The 13,621-nt window shown below is 48.0% G+C and overlaps 1 long non-coding RNA gene across 2 annotated transcripts in view; it reads left to right on the top strand.

The window, feature by feature from the left end:
• LOC137545007 (uncharacterized) overlaps window positions 1–13,621 on the top strand; it is a 171,943-nt gene that overhangs the window by 36,708 nt on the left and 121,614 nt on the right. For both annotated transcript variants that reach the window (XR_011025966.1, XR_011025965.1), the window contains exon 2: window positions 6,003–6,065. This is a non-coding gene — a long non-coding RNA (uncharacterized lncRNA). The remainder of the gene's footprint in view (window positions 1–6,002; window positions 6,066–13,621) is intronic.

Here is a 13,621-nt window from a genome sequence, read left to right as displayed (position 1 = left end):
TAAGCTGTTTATTATGCGGAATCTCCCACTTCTTCCTGATTCTGAACTGGGAGTCCGGCTATATTTTGTACTAGCTTTTAGAATTCCCAGTAAACAAACATTCTGCAGAGATCACCTGCCAGTACTAAAGATGGCACCATGTGATACATTTCAGAAAGTAAATCGGGGAGAGAAAAGATTTTACAATGGGCAAATGCACACTAAATAATTGATAAATTAATATTGTAAAAAAAAAACCAAAAACAAAAAACAGTTTTATTCATTATATTATTTGGACTACAGTTTCTCTTTACAAACTCTATGAAACCTGGCCTGGAGTTAATAAAATCCTTCTGCCATGAGGTGGAATAGCTATTCATGACCGGGTCATAGCAGATCATAGCCAGGAACGGTAAAATGTTAGTATAAAAGTGTTGGGCTGGTTACAGTTCTGTGTATGCCTTCACACAGCAAGAATTTTTCCTTGTGACACATCCTGGTTGTTCTGTGTCTATTATGACAAACAAAAACTTTTTGTTGCAGGTTTGGGTATGGGGTTATAACTGTAAGCTCGCAAGGGCAGGGCTCTCTTCCTTTTGTATCTTGTAAAATGATGCATTTTGTTAACTAGCTTAAGACTGCGTCACACCAACGGGCGTGACTGCGGCAGCAGCGCCAGGACCGCCTAACACCTATTGTTGTTAAGTCCTGGGGCCGGCTACTGCAGGAGATCACACATCTCCGCTTGGAAGGAGGAGCTCCGCCCTGCCTTCAGTCTTCCAGCGGCACTCGGCGCTGGGAGACTGTTAGATGGCATAACCGCCATCTATAAACCTTGTACAGCACTGCGATCTGCAGCAGCTCTGTCCTGTGACACAGCTGCCCCCTCCATTGGCTCAGGAGTGATCCGCTGTTAATAGTAAAAAATGTCGTAAAAAAGAGATTAATATTTATAAAAAATAAATAAATAAACATCTGGGGACGATCAGACCCCACCGACAGAAAGCTCTGTTGGTGGGGAGAAGGAGGGGGGGTCACTTGTGTGCTGAGTTGTCCGGTCCTGCAGCTTGGCCTTAAGGCTGCAGTGGCCCAATTAACTAAAAATGGCCTGGTCTTTAGGGGGGTTTAGTACTGTGGTCAGGGGCGTAGCAATAGGGGGTGCAGAGGTAGCGACCGCACCGGGGCCCTTGGGCCAGAGGGGCCCCGAAGGGTCCACCCTCTATCACAGTATTAGCTCTCTATTGGTCCTGTGCTGGTAATCATCACTTCTATAGATGCTTTGAATAGTAGTAATCCTTAACACACTGTTCCCAATCCCCTTCTTGCACCTCTGACACTGTGGTTGTCCTTGGCAAGTTTTGGTGCGCTGTATCAATTGCTATGTATAAAGTTCTTGGGGGGCCCCATGTAAAACCTGCACCAGGGCCCACAGCTCCTCAGCTACGCCACTGACTGTGGTCCTCAAGAGGTTAATCACTGTACATTTGTCTCTACATTACTATCATAGTATGTTCTATTTCTGCATTTTGTACTAATGTGTGTATTGTCATGTTGGCACTGGCGCCCTTTACTGTATACATCAATGATAATAAAGTATACCAACACCTGTCTATTACCCATTTTTGTGATGGCGCTACATGAATAATTCATAATAATAATAATAATAATAATAATAATAATAATAATAATAATTGTATGGCCACAGCTTGTCCATTACCGCCATGGTGGATTTCTCAGCCCCTGGAGGGTCTTTTTACACCAAATTTTTGGAGGGGGTGTAGCTAGCACTTGTCTAGCTACATCACCCCTCCGATCGCTGCCGACCCGCTCTGATCCCCTCGATCGTGCTGTTTTATACATACCCCCCCCCCCCCGGAGCCCGCGCCAGCTTAGCCTTTCCATAGCCTCCAGGTGTCGCTATGGCAGCGATCGGAACTGCGCATGACATCATGCCCGATTGTCGCCATAGCAACACCTGAAGCTATGGCGGAAGTCTCGGCCATCGCAGGATTGCGGCAAGGTAAATATCGCCGGTGGCGAGCGGAGGGAGGGGGACAGATTCGGGGACTTGGAGGCAAAGTGTAGCTAGCCTAGTGCTAGCTACACCAACGTAGATAAATTTTTTTTTAAAAAAACACCCGTGGCCGCATGGCCGCAATTAAAGGAACGCCAGGGTGGTTAAGCCTTGTAATAAAAATAAAAGCCAAGGGAAAACAGGCAAGTTTGAAGTAGGATTGGCAGTACAGCAAAGTGCCCATTATCTGGAATTCAGGCAACTGGAAGTCTCAACTAACCGTCCTGAGGGATAACAGTGACCTCTTTTGGGGGCCTTCCTGTGAATGCTGGCAGGCTTTTAAATACTTACCGAGCCTTCAGCAATGCGTAGCAGCCTCCCTCTATCTCCCCGTAGGCTTTGAGTGGCTTCCGGCATCAGTGTGCCGGAGTGTCACATGACCCGATGCGGGTCAGCTGACCTTCCGGCTTCCGTGCACTGAGGAAGCCAGAAAGCCGCTCTGAGCCTGCGGGAGATAGAGGGAGACTTCCAGACACCACTGGAACCCCGGGAAGTATTTGAGGGGGAAGTCAGGCTCTATTTGGGCTGGTTGCTCAAGCAATCGGCTAGCACAGGTCTCTGGCATCAGGCTATCCCGGCTGGTGCCGGATACCAGGGACTTTGCTGTATCTGTTCTCATGCTCATCTCTTCATACCACATGTCACTTTAGGTGCACTCTAAGAACACTGAACAGTAAATGTACGCATATTTATAGTGCCCTTTTTTCTCAAGACTGTGCCAAGTTACAACTTCTTTTGACTTGCAACCTTCTGCTAAAAAATAAAAGTAATAATTTTGCAAGCCTGAGTTACTGCGTTTCTGCAGATGGACACACGACGCTGAGCATACTCACCGTGAAGATGTGGTATTTAAAGAAGGATTAAGTTAATCCTTAATATAGGAAGACTCACATTTGGGTCACGGTAGGTTACGCCATGCCAATCTTACAGATTCCATAAGACATATTTATATATCTAGCACCAAGTCTGTAATATATTCTTTTAATAATACAGATAATGAAAAATATTGCCCTGTAGACGCTACATTAAAATATTATTTCATCTTTTTGGTAACTTTAATATTGTACGGCTTGTCAGTGAAGAGTATTTCTTCAGTATGCCTTGATGTTGGTTCAGATTTTGAAGTTTCTATCAACCTTCATTCCCAATAGCAAATTTTCAAACTTTCTTCTTACTGTGTGTACAAATGGCTGCCCGATAACTCGCTGTTTGTGTAAAGAGGACCACAATCCAACAGTTCTCCTATTAAATGAATACAAAGGGCAGAAGTCTACTTCAAAACTAAGGGCACAGTGGCAAAGTGGAGCGAACTCCGCCTTGACAGCTCCAGAATCCTCAGTTGGACCTAAAGTATACCTGAAAGAATCAGCTACTCTACTTTAATCCTATGTAGTATCAAATTGGTTTACTACTCCCACATTGGGTGCCCAGCTCACCGCCAACTCACCGCCCAATTACGACACTCGTCAGATAGACACCTGCTGAGTTGTGCACCCAAATTACCTGCGGGGGGGGGGGGGGGGGGGAGGAGGAACTAGGTAATATATAGCCAAGCACCAACTACAAGATACAATAGATAAATTAATTGGCAACACTTGGATATATAAAAGCTTAGTGCTATACTCAATTTATACTGTATATTATACACGAAACCTGGTTTACAGCTGTATAAAAGGGCATAGATTTCAATCAGATTTGTCCGGAATCGATTAAAGTGGGGCAGAACTATCCATCAACTCCATTTGCGCTATCTGCTTACATACATTTTAACAAACTTTTGAGAATATCCCCTTTACTTTATAGAAAGTAGCCTTCTATCATTGATCTTATTACTTCCTTTTCATGCTGTTGTTGGCTTGCACGGACGACCTTGGTTCCCCCGTGTTTCCATGGCCTATAGAATATAAGAAATGGAATTTTGCTTCTTCGAAGCATGTTTTGTGCCACAGCTAATGAGGTTGTTTTGGTCCTTTGCACTAATGTCTGTAAAATCTGCTGCTGGGAATATCTTAATTGCAATAACTGAGGAAATGAAGATTCCATTTAAGTATTTTAATGTAGGTAATCTTTATTCTATTAGGCTTTCAATTTGGTCTTGCAGATACAATTTTACAAAGTTTTTGGGAGAAAATGAAAACTTTTCTCATAATCCGGTGCACCCCACAGCCTTAATTTTGAGATGTAGTTTTATAGTTCACTTTTTTAATTTCCTTTCTGAAGTTTACTGTTTTTATTAGTACAGATAATTGCTTCTGCAACCTCATAAGTCAATGATTTATGACTCTGCAATATATTTTTTTTAATTTGAACATTATGCAGAAGAATAAAGAAACCTGCGCAAAATATAAAATAGGAGGTCACACTCCGAAGGATACTGGGGGTCTTATTTACTATTAAGCCACAGCGGCATTGATCCTAGGTGATCTACCGGGAAACAGGAAGTTTGGTATCGCCGCTGGCACAGTATTAATAAGCAGCAACCGGGCACCCAAGCAGAAATTTGGATGCCCCAAAAAAGTATCATTAATATTACTGTTTACCATTTATATTATCGTTTCTGTAGTAACTCAGGTATTTTTAATTTTTTGCGGATTTGTGTTGGAGGGAAGACGGTTAGGTTAGGTGTCAGGAAGGGGGTTACTCCTGGGGCAGGTAAGGTTAGGTGTCAGGAAGGGGGTTTACACCTGAAGCAGGTAAGTTTAGGTTTCAGGAAGAAGGTTTACTCCTGGGGCAGGTAAGGTTAGGTGTCAGGAAGGGTGTTTACACCTGGGGCAGGTAAGGTTAGGTGTCAGGAAGGGTGTTTACGCCTGGGGCAGGTAAAGTTAGGTGTCAGGAAGGGGGTTTACACCTAGGGCAGGTAAGGTTAGGTGTCAGGAAGTGGGTTTATGCCTGGGGCAGGTAAGGTTAGGTGTCAGGAAGGGGAGTTATGCCTGGGTCAGGTAAGGTTAGGTGTCAGGAAAGGGGTTCACATCTGAGGCAGGTAAGGTTAGGTTTCAGGAAGAAGGTTTTCCCCTGGGGCAGGTAAGGTTAGGTGTCAGGAAGGGGGTTTGCATCTGGGGCAGGTAAGGTTAGGAGGGAAGTGGATTTGTGTCTGCGGCAGTTAAGGTTAGGCATTAGGAAGGGGGTTTGCGCTGGGGGGATAGTTAAGGTTAGGCATCAGGAAGGGGGTTTGTGCTGGGGGCATGTTAAGATTAGGCACCAGGAAGGGGTTTGAGCCAAACACTTAAGGTTAGGCGTCAGGAAGTGGGGTTTGTGCCGTAGGGATGGTTAAGGTTAGGCATTAGGAATGGGGTTTGCGCCGGGGGGGCATCAGGAAGGGGGTTTGCACCGGGGGTATACTTAAGGTTAGGCCCCAGGAAGGGGTTTGCGCCGGATGCACTTAAGGTTAGGTGTCAGGAAGTGGGGTTTGTGATGGGGGGATGGTTAAGGTTAGGCACCAGGAAGGGGATTTGCACTGTGGGGGGGGGGGGAGTTAAGGTTAGGCATCAGGAAGAGGGTATTTAGAGCAATCACAGGACTAATTACCAATTTTCCGATTTCCATTTTTCCAATTTCCGTCTTTTTTTTTTTTTTTTTTTTTTTTTTATATATTTTCAATTTTTGCATTCTCTAATGCAAGAAATAACTGATAAAACACTCTTCGGAAATCAGAAAAACTGAAAATCGGAAAAACAGAAATTTGGCAAAATGGAAAACGGAAAATCAGAAATCGGAAAATCCAGAAATCGGATATTCGGCGGAAACATGAATCGGCATTTCCCATCACCCCTCCTCCAGATGGATTAAGCCGAGGGGTTTGGTGCTACTGTATACATGCAGGTTTCTTGGCAGAGGCAGTCCTCATCATCCGCCTTGGCCGAGTTTCATCTAGCATGTACAGGGCTTTAGCCTTCCAGTGACATTCTATCAGTCTTTTACTCTTCTTTTTTCTGTGATTCATATTTTACAGCAAAAATGTAGTTTACCACCTTAAAGCGGACCTGAACTCAGAACTTCATCTCAGCTCTAAAAGGTAAGTAACAGCATAATACCCTTTAAATAATAACATTTCTTTTTTTTTACAGCTGATACAAATACTACAATAAATCTGCAGTTTGTCTACTTTCTGCTTTCATGGAAGCAGACATATTGTTAACATCCTGTGCTTATAAATGAGCTCTCTGCCATGGCAGCTAAGGGATCAAATTACAACAAGTCACAGATAAGGGGGAATTAGACAGGCTATACTCACTAAATACATCCAGGGTGCATTTCTATATGTTTTTATTCTGTTTAGTGCCGACATCACAATATCTTCAAGGGAAAAGAAGCAACAGTCTGTTGCATGACATCAAGATGCGGATTATGTCATTTTTCTTTGAAGTGTGCTTTGTTAGTAAAGGCTTGCTTTAAAGAGAGTCTGAAGCGAGAATAAAACTCGCTTTAGCTCTTATATTCAGCAGGGGCATGTGTGCCCTTGCTAAAACGCTGCTATCCCGCGGCTGAATGGGGGTCCCTTACCTCTCAAATCCCCTCCGTGGTCCCCGGGGATCTCTACTAGTGTTGTTGGGCAAACAGTGTTCGCCACTGTTCGGGTTCTGCAGAACATCACCCTGTTCGGGTGATGTTCGGGTTCGGCCGAACACCTGATGGTGTTCGGCCAAACTGTTCGGCCATATGGCCGAACTAAGAGCGCATGGCCGAACGTTACCCGAACGTTTGGCTAGCGCTGTGATTGGCCGAACGGGTCACGTGTAGTGTTGGGCGAACATCTAGATGTTCGGGTTCGGGCCGAACATGGCCGCGATGTTCGGGTGTTCGAGCCGAACTCCGAACATAATGGAAGTCAATAGGGTCCCAAACTTTCGTGCTTTGTAAAGCCTCCTTATTAGTGTTGGGCGAACAGTGTTCGCCACTGTTCGGGTTCTGCAGAACATCACCCTGTTCGGGTGATGTTCGAGTTCGGCCGAACACCTGACGGTGCTCGGCCAAACCGTTCGGCCATATGGCCGAACTAAGAGCGCATGGCCGAACGTTCCCCGAACGTTCGGCTAGCGCTGTGATTGGCCGAACGGGTCACGTGGTTCGGACCCGAACGCGCTCTGATTGGCCGAACTGTCACGTGGTTCGGGTAAATAAATACCCGAACCACGTCATATCTCCGCCATTTGTCTGTGGGTTTAGCTTTGGGTAGGCAGGCAGGGTAGTTCGCGCTCCAGCCACGCTAGCCAGGGTCCCCCCCAGTCATTGTGTGTCACTGCTGGGAACAGTAGTACACCGCTCGTTCAGCCACACTATATAGCATTCTGTGTACTGTTCTGTGTCTGCTGGGAACAGTGGTACACCGCTCGTTCAGCCACACTATATAGCATTCTGTGTACTGTTCTGTGTCTGCTGGGAACAGTGGTACACCGCTCGTTCAGCCACACTATATAGCATTCTGGGTACTGTTCTGTGTCTGCTGGGAACAGTAGTACACCGCTCGTTCAGCCACACTATATAGCATTCTGTGTACTGTTCTGTGTCTGCTGGGAACAGTAGTACACCGCTCGTTCAGCCACACTATATAGCATTCTGTGTACTGTTCTGTGTCTGCTGGGAACAGTAGTACACCGCTCGTTCAGCCACACTATATAGCATTCTGTGTACTGTTCTGTGTCTGCTGGGAATAGTGGTACACCGCTCGTTCAGCCACACTATATAGCATTCTGTGTACTGTTCTGTGTCTGCTGGGAACAGTAGTACACCGCTCGTTCAGCCACACTATATAGCATTCTGTGTACTGTTCTGTGTCTGCTGGGAACAGTAGTACACCGCTCGTTCAGCCACACTATATAGCATTCTGTGTACTGTTCTGTGTCTGCTGGGAACAGTAGTACACCGCTCGTTCAGCCACACTATATAGCATTCTGTGTACTGTTCTGTGTCTGCTGGGAACAGTAGTACACCGCTCGTTCAGCCACACTATATAGCATTCTGTGTACTGTTCTGTGTCTGCTGGGAATAGTGGTACACCGCTCGTTCAGCCACACTATATAGCATTCTGTGTACTGTTCTGTGTCTGCTGGGAACAGTAGTACACCGCTCGTTCAGCCACACTATATAGCATTCTGTGTACTGTTCTGTGTCTGCTGGGAACAGTAGTACACCGCTCGTTCAGCCACACTATATAGCATTCTGTGTACTGTTCTGTGTCTGCTGGGAATAGTGGTACACCGCTCGTTCAGCCACACTATATAGCATTCTGTGTACTGTTCTGTGTCTGCTGGGAACAGTGGTACACCGCTCGTTCAGCCACACTATATAGCATTCTGTGTACTGTTCTGTGTCTGCTGGGAACAGTGGTACACCGCTCGTTCAGCCACACTATATAGCATTCTGTGTACTGTTCTGTGTCTGCTGGGAACAGTGGTACACCGCTCGTTCAGCCACACTATATAGCATTCTGTGTACTGTTCTGTGTCTGCTGGGAACAGTAGTACACCGCTCGTTCAGCCACACTATATAGCATTCTGTGTACTGTTCTGTGTCTGCTGGGAACAGTAGTACACCGCTCGTTCAGCCACACTATATAGCATTCTGTGTACTGTTCTGTGTCTGCTGGGAACAGTAGTACACCGCTCGTTCAGCCACACTATATAGCATTCTGTGTACTGTTCTGTGTCTGCTGGGAATAGTGGTACACCGCTCGTTCAGCCACACTATATAGCATTCTGTGTACTGTTCTGTGTCTGCTGGGAATAGTGGTACACCGCTCGTTCGCCACTGTATAGCATTGTGCTCTGTGTCGCTGCTGGGAATAGTGGTACACCGCTCACCCGTCACTGTATAGCATTGTGCTCTGTGTCGCTGCTGGGAATAGTGGTACACCGCTCACCCGTCACTGTATAGCATTGTGCTCTGTGTCGCTGCTGGGAATAGTGGTACTGTATAGCATTTCTGTACTGCCACTGTACTGCTGCCAGTCAGCGTGTACTGTAAGGATAAGTGAAATGAGGAAGAAATCCGGTGAAAGAGGGAGGGGCAAGGGAAGAGGTGTTTCCCCTGACGGTTCACGTACAGGCCACAGGGGAGCACCCAAGAAAACCCACTCAATACCGCCCATGTTGTCCAGGACAACAACCCTCACAAATCCAAAAGAACAGGACCAGATAATTACTTGGATGACCTCTCAAGCGTCCAGCAGTGGGTTAAGCAGCACCAGCACATCACGCACGAGGTCCGAGTCCTCAGCCAGTTACAAGGAGCCAGTGGGCACAAAGCTGACACAACCGGCAGCGACACCACGCACACAACTGCCAGATAACCAGTCCGATGAATTACCTCAGGACACAATGGGGTATTCGCAGGAGCTATTCCCAGCCCAACAAACTTCCACCTTTCAAAGGTCAATGGAGGAACAGCCAGAAATGTTGTGCCTGGATTCACAACCGTTAACTGTGGGAAATGCACCGCGCACTGAAATACAAGGCGAGTCCGAAGAGGACTCGGAAACCCAAATCCCAGAGCAATTTGGGCAGGAGGGGTTGCAATTGCAGGAGGTCGGCCGACAAGATCTGGAAGACGACGTTGGAGTGTGCTGCGCAGAGGTTGTTGTGGGGAGCTCTACTCCACGGCGGTGGCCCACAATGACATATGACGAGTTTGAGGAGATGGAAGAGGAGGGTATGGACAATGTGGACAGAGACCCAGATTTTGTTTGTGAACGAGAACATCGCCGTCGTAGCAGCAGCACAGATGAGTCTGTTGAAGAACACACTGCTGCACGAGTTCGCCTTGTGCCACAAGGTAGGCGGCGCGCAATTTCAGGCACCACAAGCGTGGAAGTTCAAGTGAGAGGCAAAAGAGGAGCAAACAGAAATCGCCAGCAAGGAGGCAGGTGCTCCAAAGTCTGGGCTTTCTTTGAAGACTGCACTGAGGATGTTACCATGGCGATTTGCAAGGTGTGCAAGACCCGCCTGAGCAGGGGGAAAAATATTAACAACCTCTCCACCACCAGCATGAGCCGTCACATGCTATCCAAACATCCCACTCTTTGGGCAAACGCGTCAGGACAGGGTACCAGAAACAACACTGCCTCCCTTGGGTTCACCAGACTCACCACCAGACCCGCCTCAGCAGCAGCAGTAGCCCAGCCATTGCGTGGTTCACAACATTCACAAACATCAGACGACGCTGACACTGTCACTTTCCGGAGTAGTGCTCTTGAGGTCTCCCAGTGTTCATCAAACACAACAACCAACAGCCCTTCCGTGTGCAGCGCTACGGTTCAGTTGTCTGTGTCGGAGATGTTTGAGCGCAAGAGGAAATTGCCAGCAAATGACCCCCGGGCCGTGGCAGTAACAGCCAGCATAGCCAAGCTTCTGGCCTGCGAAATGCTGCCATATCGATTGGTGGAGACAAACAGCTTCAAGGGCATGATGTCAGTGGCCATCCCACGTTACGTGGTTCCCAGCCGCTACCACTTTGCGCGCTCTGCAGTGCCTGAGTTGCATGAGCACGTGGTCAGCAAAATAACCCGAAGCTTGAAGAATGCCGTTGCCTGCAAGGTTCACCTCACCACTGACACCTGGACGAGTGCGTTCGGCCAGGGTCGATACATCTCCCTTACCGCGCACTGGGTGAACCTTGTGGAGCCTGGCAGCGATTCCTCACCTGCTACGGCACGGGTGTTGCCCACGCCACAAACAGCTGCACCGCCGTCCCTCCCACTGGATAACAGCAGCACCTACCTCTCTGACTCCTTCTCCTCCAACGCATCTCAAAGCTGTACCTCATCCGGAAACGCTAACCCAGCAGCAGTAGGATCGTGGAAGCAGTGCAGCACAGCTGTTGGCATGCGTCAGCAAGCGTTGCTGAAGCTAATCTGCCTTGGGGATAAGCAGCACACAGGGGAGGAAATTTGGAGGGGAATAAAGGAACAGACGGATTTGTGGCTGGCACCGCTGGACCTGAAACCGGGCATGGTTGTGTGTGATAATGGGAGTAATCTCATTCGCGCTTTAAGGTTGGCTAAGCTGACACACATCCCTTGCCTGGCGCACGTGATGAACCTAGTAGTTCAGCGGTTCCTGAGGACATACCCAGGCGTGCCCGATCTGCTGTTGAAGGTGCGTCGAGTGTCCAAACATTGTAGAAATTCCAGTACTGCTTCGGGGGCACTCGCCAAGATGCAGGAGCGCTTCAATCTCCCCCACCATCGCTTGCTGTGTGATGTCCCTACGCGCTGGAATTCTACGCTGCACATGCTAGCCCGCTTTTGCGAGCAGAAGAGTGCAGTGGTCCAGTACATGACGGCGCAGTACCGAGGCGCATCCGGCCAGCTGCCAAGCTTCTGTGGATCCGATTGGGCCAACATGTTGGACCTCTGCCAAGTCCTCCAAAATTTTGAGCAATCCACGTTGCTTGTGAGCAGTGACAACTCTTCAGTCAGCATTACCATACCACTGCTGTGTTTACTGAAGAGGTCGATGTTAAAAATCAAGGAAACAGCTGTCATGATGCAACTGGGGGAATCTGAAGGAGAAAACGATCAGCGTGATGGTACCAACATCAGGCCATCCGCCTCAGGGAACGCTGGCCCCAGCAGCTATGACGAAGAAGAGGAGGAGGAACAGCTGGAGTTGGAGCAGGAATTTCATGCCACCACTGACGAGGGCCAGAGCGGTGCACGTTGGACTTCCACAATTCAACGCGAATGGTCAGCAGAAGCAGACCAGGAGGAAGGTGACGACTATGATGCATCACAACAACTATCACAACGCTCACAAGAGGATGATGAGGATTCTGGTAGGACTCTGGCACACATGGCTCAATTCATGCTAGACTGCATTGAACGTGACCCACGCATTGTGCGCATTCTGGACAACACCAATTACTGGGTTTATACCCTTCTGGATCCACGGTACAAACACAATGTTCCAAAACTGCTTGAAGAAAGAGTCAGACAGGTCAAAATGGAAGAATACCAGCAGGCCCTTGTGGAGACTTTAGAGAGGAGATTGACATCCTCCCCCTCCTCTAGCCAGTTGTACGCAGACAGACTGACTTCCGCAAACCCAGGACGACCAGGAGGGCAGCAAACAACGCAAGCCGCAGCTAGTACCCAAAAGGGAATGGTATCGGCAGTGTCCTTGGAGTGGGAAAATTTTCTGACACCCATGCAGCCGCAGCCCACTGAACAGCAAGCGTGCAGATCCACCTCCAACACCGATCGCCTGGAGAAGATGGTCAAGGACTACATGTCAGATGGCGTAGCTGTGTCGAACCATCCATCTGCACCCTTCAACTATTGGGTATCGAAGCTAGACACCTGGCACGAACTGGCAATGTACGCAATAGAGGTGCTGGCTTGCCCGGCAGCCAGCGTTATGTCGGAACGCTGTTTCAGTGCTGCCGGAGGCATCGTCACAGATCGGCGTATCCGCCTCTCTACAGAAAATGCAGACCGTCTGACTCAAATTAAAATGAATCAATCCTGGATTGGAAATGACCACGCAACACTCCAGGACCCCAACCAAGTAACATGACCAATGAACATCTGGGATGGTGTTGCGTTTCCGGGCCCTGTTTATTGAACCTCTCATCTGTATTACATTTATGACTGCATGGCGGCAAAAAGCATTGCTGCTATATCCGCACGCTTTTTGTCCACATGCAAGGCCTGGGTTGTTGTGTCTCACAAAGCGTGGCCTTCTCCTCCTGCGCCTGCTCCTGTTCCATCACGTCTGCTGCTGCTGGGTTAGCGTTGCCGCGTGGTCCCTGTTTATTGAACCACTTATCTTTATTACATTTATGACTGCATGGCGGTACAAAGCATGCTATCCGCACGCTTCTTGCCCTCATGCAAGGCCTGGGTTGTTGTGTCTCACAAAGCGTGGCCTTCTCCTCCTGCGCCTGCTCCTGTTCCATCACGTCTGCTGCTGCTGGGTTAGCGTTGCCGCGTGGTCCCTGTTTATTGAACCACTTATCTTTATTACATTTATGACTGCATGGCGGTACAAAGCCTGCTATCCGCACGCTTCTTGCCCTCATGCAAGGCCGGGGTTGTTGTGTCTCACAAAGCGTGGCCTTCTTCTCCTCCTGCGCCACCCTCCTCCTGTTCCATCACGTGTGCTGCTGCTGGGTTAGCGTTACCGGTCCCTTTTCCTGGAACCTCTTATATGTATTACATTTATGACTGCATGCCGACAAAAAACATGTTACCTGTGCAAAGAAAACAGACATTTCCCGCATTTAAAAGACAGTTTTCCCTTTGAAACTTTAAAATCGATTTTCTCAAAAACTATAAGCTCTTTTTGCTAATTTTTTTTTCCTCTTGTACCCACTCCCAAGGTGCACATACCCTGTAAATTTGGGGTATGTAGCATGTAAGGAGGCTTTACAAACCACAAAAGTTCGGGTCCCCATTGACTTCCATTATGTTCGGAGTTCGGGTCGAACACCCGAACATCGCGGCCATGTTCGGCCTGTTCGGCCCGAACCCGAACATCTAGATGTTCGCCCAACACTACTCCTTATATGCTACATACCCCAAATTTACAGGGTATATGCACCTTGGGAGTGGGTACAAGATGAAAAAAAAATTAG

Source organism: Hyperolius riggenbachi, chromosome 2, assembly GCF_040937935.1.
Source record: "Hyperolius riggenbachi isolate aHypRig1 chromosome 2, aHypRig1.pri, whole genome shotgun sequence".
NCBI lineage: Eukaryota > Metazoa > Chordata > Amphibia > Anura > Hyperoliidae > Hyperolius > Hyperolius riggenbachi.
The sequence above is the reverse complement of the archived record's forward strand: the minus strand, read 5'-3'. Positions and strand labels throughout refer to the sequence as shown.